This window comes from Coregonus clupeaformis, unplaced genomic scaffold (assembly GCF_020615455.1).
Source record: "Coregonus clupeaformis isolate EN_2021a unplaced genomic scaffold, ASM2061545v1 scaf5231, whole genome shotgun sequence".
In the NCBI taxonomy this organism is placed as follows: Eukaryota; Metazoa; Chordata; class Actinopteri; order Salmoniformes; family Salmonidae; genus Coregonus; species Coregonus clupeaformis.
In genome coordinates this window covers 1-8,101 of record NW_025538685.1, presented here as the reverse complement: position 1 = coordinate 8,101, position 8,101 = coordinate 1, and the positions used below count along the sequence as shown (strand labels likewise).

At 38.3% G+C, this 8,101-nt stretch overlaps 1 long non-coding RNA gene and 1 pseudogene across 1 annotated transcript; one reads left to right on the top strand and one right to left on the bottom strand.

The window, feature by feature from the left end:
- The first annotated feature begins 846 nt into the window (after positions 1-846).
- LOC123490873 lies at positions 847-1,466 on the top strand. Its single transcript, XR_006661081.1, has 2 exons — positions 847-1,036; positions 1,131-1,466. It is a non-coding gene; the product is annotated as an uncharacterized LOC123490873 (long non-coding RNA).
- Positions 1,467-1,851: 385 nt separating this feature from the next.
- LOC121564133 lies at positions 1,852-7,375 on the bottom strand (annotated as a pseudogene).
- Between the last annotated feature and the right edge of the window lie 726 nt (positions 7,376-8,101).

The window sequence follows — 8,101 nt, the reverse complement described above, 5'->3', positions numbered from 1 at the left end:
GGATCGGTTAGCCATGAACAGTAGGTTTACCAGAGTATCAGTCTTAGGGCTTCTAGCGTTAGTTTGGTTGTTTTGCACCTTGTTGGTTTGTTGTTTACTTACCTCCGTTTTGTTCCATCTGCAGTCACTCGTCCGGAGCCTTCATCCAACCTCTGCCTGGTGGTCGGGGCTGCCGAGCCATGATTGGATCAACCACTGCACCCCCCAACAACTAATCAACGCCGCCCCGCTCTGTTCCCTGGATTATTCAGCATCACTCTTGACTTTGTAAATAAACACTCACCTTCGTTTCAACTTACCTTGTCCTGGTCTGCTTCTGGGTTCTGGCTTTGTAACTCGTGACACCAACAGTGATTGCTCACTATTTCATGTCATGTGTGCGAAATCTCGGTATCATCCCCATGAGACTGAGGACTGATTGCGGCACTGAGAACGGCATAATGGCTGCAATTCAATGTACCCTACGCCACCATCACAGTGACTACTACTCTGGAGCGTCCAGCCACATGTACGGCTCATCTATAAATAACCAGCGTATTGAGTCCTGGTGGTCTATATTTAGAAAGGGAAGGTGAGTTGTCTTCATAAAGGGTCATTGCATCTTTTGGTCATTCGATTTTCTTCTCAGGAACGATTAATGAAAAACGAGCACAATAATTATCAATACAAATTTGTAAAGCAAATCCTGCCCGTCAGGAAAAGTAGCTGTTCCTGAAAAGAAAATCGAATGACCAAAAGATGCACAGACCATACATTTCATTATAACTAACCTTTATTATTTATAGTATAACTAAACATTTGTATCCATTTCTATAGGTCTCAGTTCTGGATGGAGTTATTTGCCCGACCTTAGAGATGCCGGATACTTCAACGGGAGTCATGAGCATCAATGCCTATTGAGATATTGCTTTGGTGATGTTATTCAGAAGGACTTGGATGAGTGTGTGAGACTGTGGAACAGCCACAGGATTCACCCTTCCAGAACAGCAGCATGTCCAGGAGGAGTGCCCAATGAACTCTACTACTTACCACACAGGTGATACATTGGTGATAATAAACAGATAAAAGCATTAATGTAACGTTTTAGCTTAAATGAAAATAAATGCAATTATGTATTTTATTTAACATAGGTTTGGCTCCAGAGACTGCGGATTTCAAAGTGAACAAGCTGAACTGGATGCCCTTCCTGAGGCTAGCCTGTCAATGACTCCTTGTGGGGACCCAAACATGCAGGAGTACTTGGACTTTGCCATGGAACACAATCAGTTACAGAAGCCAGACAACTGGGAGTCTGCATCCGAACTGTACATGAAACTAAAAGAAATGGCTCAGCTATGAAATGATCAAAAAGGGAGGGTTTTTTGTAGTGGTGGAATACTGCTGTCTGTCTGAACACAATATTTATGAATCTGTCACCCAAAGCTTAATTGTTTTTAAGTGTGAAGTAAATTAATCAAAAATAGTAATCAGTATTTATTACACTTTTGTAGTATTGAGAGTAATGGATCTAAAACATTTTCAAAATGTTTACTGTGAGAAAAGAACATGCTCACATACAGTAACATTATAAAAACAACTTTGGCAACTGCACTTTAAAAAGTGCACCTTTAATAGGGTTGGGCATCAAGAACCAATTCCTACTTGGAATAGTTTAAAAATTACGATTCCATCGGAATTGTTTCTTTATTGGAATCGTTTTGGAGGATTGGGTTTCAAATCTGATCATGGGTTCCAAATTTAACATGCGCAAGTTTTGGTTTCTGTAGCGGCCAGGTGCTTGTTGTGTTGCAGCCATGGAGCACAGTAAAGCGGTGCTCTAGTGTGGCTTTATTTTACATTGAAAAAGCCCGTCAAACTGCAACCCACCTTTGAATCAAAATAAAACTTTCCTCTTATTTGTGAAATAAGCATGTGACCCGTTTCAACTCCACCACTCAAAGAATCGGAATCGAGAATCGATAAGAACCGGAATCAAAAGGAAGAATCGGAATTGGAATCAGAATCGTTAAAATCTAAATGATGCCCAACCCTAACCTTTAACAACAACAACTTTTTCAGAGTCTTAACTCTAGGGGTCATCCATCATATAGCTTAGAAACAGCCGAATCCTGGACTATTTTGAATTCCAAAGTCCATTTGTGACTTAAACAAAGTGTATGAGTCTAGGAGTGGTAATCTCAAGGAGTTTGAACATGTATTTGCCATTGGGAACGCAGAGTCCTCCAGGAACTCTATTTGAGGCAGTGGTTCCAAGCCAGATGGGGGAAGTGAAGACAGCCCAGTAGCAAACATCAAAACATCTTCCACAGACACAGCAGCCTGGCCTTCTGCAAAGAAAAACAATTCAGATACATCACTGCCATGTGTTTTCTTAACTAGTTATAAAAAACAAACTAACAAACCTTCACAATCAAGGAGATAGTCTGCCCAGTAGGCCATGGTTTGACTTTCTTTAAGTCTTCGATTACTCCCCGAAGGACTGAGGTCAGGTTTGAAGAGTCTCTCAAGCTCAAAAGCAGTGAGTCGCCTTTCAGAGTGGCACATGACAGGGGCCAGCAAAGTAGGGTGTTGCTGTAGTGCAGTCAAAAACTCCAGGGTTGAAAGACCATCTCTGAATCTACAGAGTGAACACAAACATTGTTTCACTGCTGTGTAGTGCCAATTGAATTTAAAATTATCTAAAGAAAACTATTAAATATTCTCTTCTCTACAATTACTATCCACCTTAACATTGTTGAAAATTGATTTCAAAAACCCTATTTTTGCATTGCACATTAAACGTTAATTGTTACAAACTGTAAGTATAACACACAGAAACAAAAGACTGGAATGACACAGACGGATGGGTGGCTTGAGCACTCACACGATGCCTTCAGAAAGTCTACACACCCATTGCACTTTTTCACAACTTTGTTTCGTTATAAATTCAATTTAAAATAGTAATATTAATCTTTTTCCTCATCAGCCTACACACAATACATCATAATGACAAAGCAAAAACAAGTTTTTAGAAATTGTAGCAAATTTAATAAAAATTTAAAACTGGAATATCACATTCGCACAAGTTAATTAACCATTTTCTCAGTACACTGTTGAAGCACCTTTGGAAGTAATTCCAGCCTGGATTCCTCGTGTATGAAGCTACAGGCTTTACACACAACATCACCACACTCTTTATATCTGATTTTCAGGGACATTTACAAGAGATACTAAAACCTCTCTGCATGTCAGGATCTCTATGAGAACTGAGGGCAGAAATAGATCCATATGTAAATGACACTGCTACAGTATGGAGCAGGTGGTTGGATAAACAGCAGCAAGTCATCAAGGGTTTGATGGGTAAAGTGAGCCTCAAACCATCACTCTGCTGCCAGATGTGCAGCAGAGGTGGATGGATCACTTTAAGGGGTAACTGGACTGATTTTCCTCTATGGAAGAGTTAGTCAGGAGGAGAAACCTAAGATCTAATTTCTGTTTTTGCTTTGTCATTATGATGTATTGTGTGTAGATTGATGAGGAAAAGGATTTAAATATATTTTAAATTGAATCTATAAAGGTGTGCAGACTTAATGAAGGCACTGTAGTTTGACACAGAATGAAGTGACATCACATATCCGTTGAAATACACTAAGGTACAAATTCTGATTAAGGACAAATTGATAACAGATATACATACTTGCATAAACCAAAGATGGGGACCATGAGGCATTTCAAACAAAAAATTCATACATAAATAAATAAAAAATCTCATCACTACAAATATCATCTTACCTGTCAATTACAGATGAGTTGCGGTCAATGGTATACCATTGGAGGTAGTCTGACACGATTTCTTTCTTTTCTTCCACAGTAGCCACATGTCTCAGACAACCTGCTGTCTGTAACATTGTGCTGTGTCTCATCATACATTCTTGCAGAGCATCCAATGAAGCAGCATTCTCAATCTGAAAGACATGAAAATGGGCAAAAACACCCCATCAATAACTGTATGCACTGTATCTCCTTGCCTATTTTTTTAATAACGTACATAGCAAGGTGTAATCTTACACTATCAAAAACTAATAAATAAATTAAATATATTCCGCACGTGATATAGGAAGTAAACATTGTCTCAAAAACACTGCAATAAGTATGAAAAACTCTGCCCTACCATACCCTTATGCTATTCTCACCTCTTGCAAAGCTTTCCCTATTTCTTCATCAGTTATTAAATTATTTGTTGCTTTGAATGAAGGCTGGCCTGCAAGATAATGTACAAGATCTTCTGACAGGAAATGGGGTCCTGGACCTCCATGCACAACTGACACAGCAATCATCTTTCCTACCAAGTAGTATTCATCCTCCCTAACAGCTGTGAATGAATTCATATTGCAAAATTAAAACAATGCATTACTGTATATACTGTAATATGCAAGCATATGTCATGTGATATATCTGGTCAATGAGCATTAACCAACCATTAGTAGCCTATAGTACACATCCAACCAATATGCATACCCTTTGCATTGTAGACCAAGAACCGATGTCCTTCTGGTCCATCAAAAATGGGCCGGTCTTTTAGGTGTTTCATCAGTAGAGATTAAAAACTCTCGTCTTGGACCACCAGTGTCAATTCCCTCTTCCAGAACACCAGTATCATCAGTAAATTTCACCAGCATGTCACAGGTTTCAGAATATGTTGTACGCTTGAAACCTCTGACTGCCCCATCCCAAACATTATCCCTTGAGATGTTAAACCGGCTGACTTTTTTTATGATCAATAGGAAGAGACAGGTTTGCTACGATGTCAGGTAATGCAATGTCCGTCTCCTCCCTGTAATGACAAAAAAGTTAATTCATTTGTGGATATTCCAGATATACAAGAACTATTGTACAGTGAAAAAACTGGAGTGCTATAGTCAAAAGCATATTACATTGCTGTGTGTTGGAAATTCTTCACATTGACAGCAACCGGCTCTTCGTCCTCCTGCTCAACATTTGGTGAATACAGGTCTGTGTATTTACTGTTGGGAAATTGCCATTTCCATGTTAAAACATCTTACAAACAAAAATGTCTTCCCCATGTAATCAGTTCAATACATTTAAATTATGTCAGTCATTATCTTTTTTTTTTTTTTACTTACCTGTAGCAAGACATTTTTCTGGATTTGCTTCCGGTGGATCCAGATCCTCAGCATCAGATATTACTATCTGAAAAAAAGATTAAAATGTCTGAAACAACAACACTGAAAGCAAGAAATGTCATGCTGCCACACTCTGCCTTATTACCTGTCCAGGCTGGAATTGTTGATTGTCCTGGTGCATCTCTGAAACATGATAAAACATATTAAAATGATTAGCTCCATGATAAAGGCTATAATGTAGCTTTGAGTAGCATGTAGTAGTAGAGGGAACAGAAAGATGTATTAAAAAAAAGATTATTTTGAGAACATGTGGATAGGAGCGCTTCCTGGACTCAAATCTGAGTTAGTTTGAGTTTCTTTTTTAATGGAAAAGTTATAAAATAAAAGAAAGCTCAAACTACTATTTTTTAACTATTAAAATGCTTGTATTGCAAGTGGCCAAGCCATACAGAACCAATTTAAAAGAACTTTAATGCGTTTTTGCATCTAGCCTTCGTCAGCGAGTCAAACAGATGAAATGACACCTAGTGTCCAAGGTGTTCTGGGCTAGAGTAGGTGTTGTAGACATCTTAAAACCAGTAGGTGTCCTTCAGGCCTACAATAGTCAAATCATGTAAACATTATGTATATGGATGTGTCCCATGTTTCCTATTGGTGGATTACCACTAGAAAAAACCCAGTGTCTCTCATTACATCTATTTGACTCCCTGACAAAGGCTAGATGCCGAAACGTGTTGGAGTTCTTTAAGTTGGTTCTGGATGACCGTGCCACTTCAGTAAAGGCCTGTAGTACCTATGCAGGATCGACAGTGATGTGGGACATATGAATGGACAGTGGATACCCCCCACTTCATTCTCACGTGTTTTTTTTTAATGGTTTGGTTAATTTTTGTTTATTCAACTGCAAGAGCAACTGTATTTCAGTGGGTTTATTCTGTAAAGCTCTGCTCACACAGGCAGCTGTGGGTCCTTTAGGTAGGGAGCGAGGGGGCACCGCAGTCAGTTACAGAAACAGCTGATAGCATGTAGCAACGTTGAGCTTATGTGCAGCAATATAAATGTATGTATAATGTGTATGTGAATAAGTAGTGAAATATCTGCTAGTAGTTTTATCAGTTTTGTGAGTTAAATTAAAAAAAGGTGAAATTGCACTTTACCTGGTAGTGAAAGCACTGTAGCCCAACAAAATATGAATTATTATTGCACGTGTGAAAATTCCTTTGTGTCCAAGTGTGCAACACCTACCTTTCATCGTCCAGCTTGTGTTTGGGAGTACTTCGATTTTGTGGTTCAAAAACCTGAGAGAAAACAGATAAAATGATCAACAACTTTCAACAGGTTCCATTATTTTTCCATTACCACATACAGTATATATCAATGCTGAATGGTTGTCTGTGTTACTGTATAATAGTTACTGCAAAATAATCAAAACAAGCCTTTTTCCACTAAAATATTGACCAGGACATTGATTTTATGCTTAAAATCCAATGTACATCTAATTAATAAATTATATGAAAATGAATAAATACAAACATACATAAACATTTTAAAAAAGAGAAATAACTGATGTACCAAAGTGTCAGCACGATTGAGTTCAGCTGTGCTCCTTGTTGTGAAGACAATTTCAGAATCAGAGTCTGAGGTATCATCCACTGAAAAAAAATAATTCAAACAACCATTATCTATCCTCCAGCAGAGTATCTAAATATGTAAAAATATTGAATCATGAGATCCACTAACCTCTTTTATAGTGTTTTTCTAGGCAAATGAAAAAAGTGATCCTGGAATATGCCTTTCCTATTTCCTTTTTATATTCTGCCAATTTGAATGGCCTTTCTGACCCAGGCACATGAACCACCTCTGAGCAGTCTGGATACAAAAGGACATAAGGTCCTTCGTGCATGTCCTTGTTAAATGTTGTCATTTTCTGGACAGCTTGTTTCAGTAGATCAGGTGCTGCTACCTCTGGGTCTGTAAATAACTGTAGTGTTTTCCCTCTTAGAGGTTTTAAATCAGTTCCACTTGGCACCATCAATCCTACGTTTATCTAGTAAAATAACAAAGATATAATTAATGTATACATAGGTAAAATAAATATACACAAACACACAAATACATATAGAGCATTGCAAAATTGTATAGGACGGTCAGTACACCTTACCTGGACGTGTTCTTTCTTTAGGCCTATATCTTCCTTTTGGCCCATAGTTAAAAGACTGTCGTTCTTTTGATTTCGAGCTTCTGTACTCCATGAACTGTTTGTATGATGGGCATGGTTGTTCTGCAGAAATGGACAGAGTTCTGAAACAGAAAGTTAGAAGCCGCTCAAAAAATCATTAGCGTTACTGTCCTTAGCTAGCGTTTTGGTTTTGCTAAACTTACTTTGCATAGCACTGTCCGGCTGTCGAGACGTCCCTGTGTTTCCAATGTTTCCGTCTTGTCCGCGTCCTTTAAAAACTCCAAACACCGACCACACGTAAAGCAAAACCGCGTTAAGCTGTTCGTGTGTTTGCCACAAAACAGGCAAAACATCCCTCGACGCAGTCCATGTTCGGGCGGTCACCATAAACTTATTTGACGCCATAAACTCCACAACAACAATACGAAAAGACCACGCTCATCACTTCCGTGTCACTTCCGGTATATGGTACATTCCCTTTCCGTGACGAATCTGTCATTTGTAAATTTTTTCGGGACTGGTAAAAGTGTTTTGCGTCTTGTTAATTTGTTTTCTAAAATGTTAATTTGTTTTATAAAATGTTAATTTGTTTTATAAAATGTTAATTTGTTTTATAAAATGTTAATTTGTTTTCCAAAATGTAAATTTGTTTTCCAAAATGTAAATTTGTCTCGAGCTTTGTAAAAGTGTTTCATTCTTTGTAATGTTGCTTTGCACTTCCGCCACCGTAGGAATGGGCCAAAATTCACCCAACTTATTGTGGGAAGCTTGTGGAAGGCTACCCGGGAAAAGTTTGACC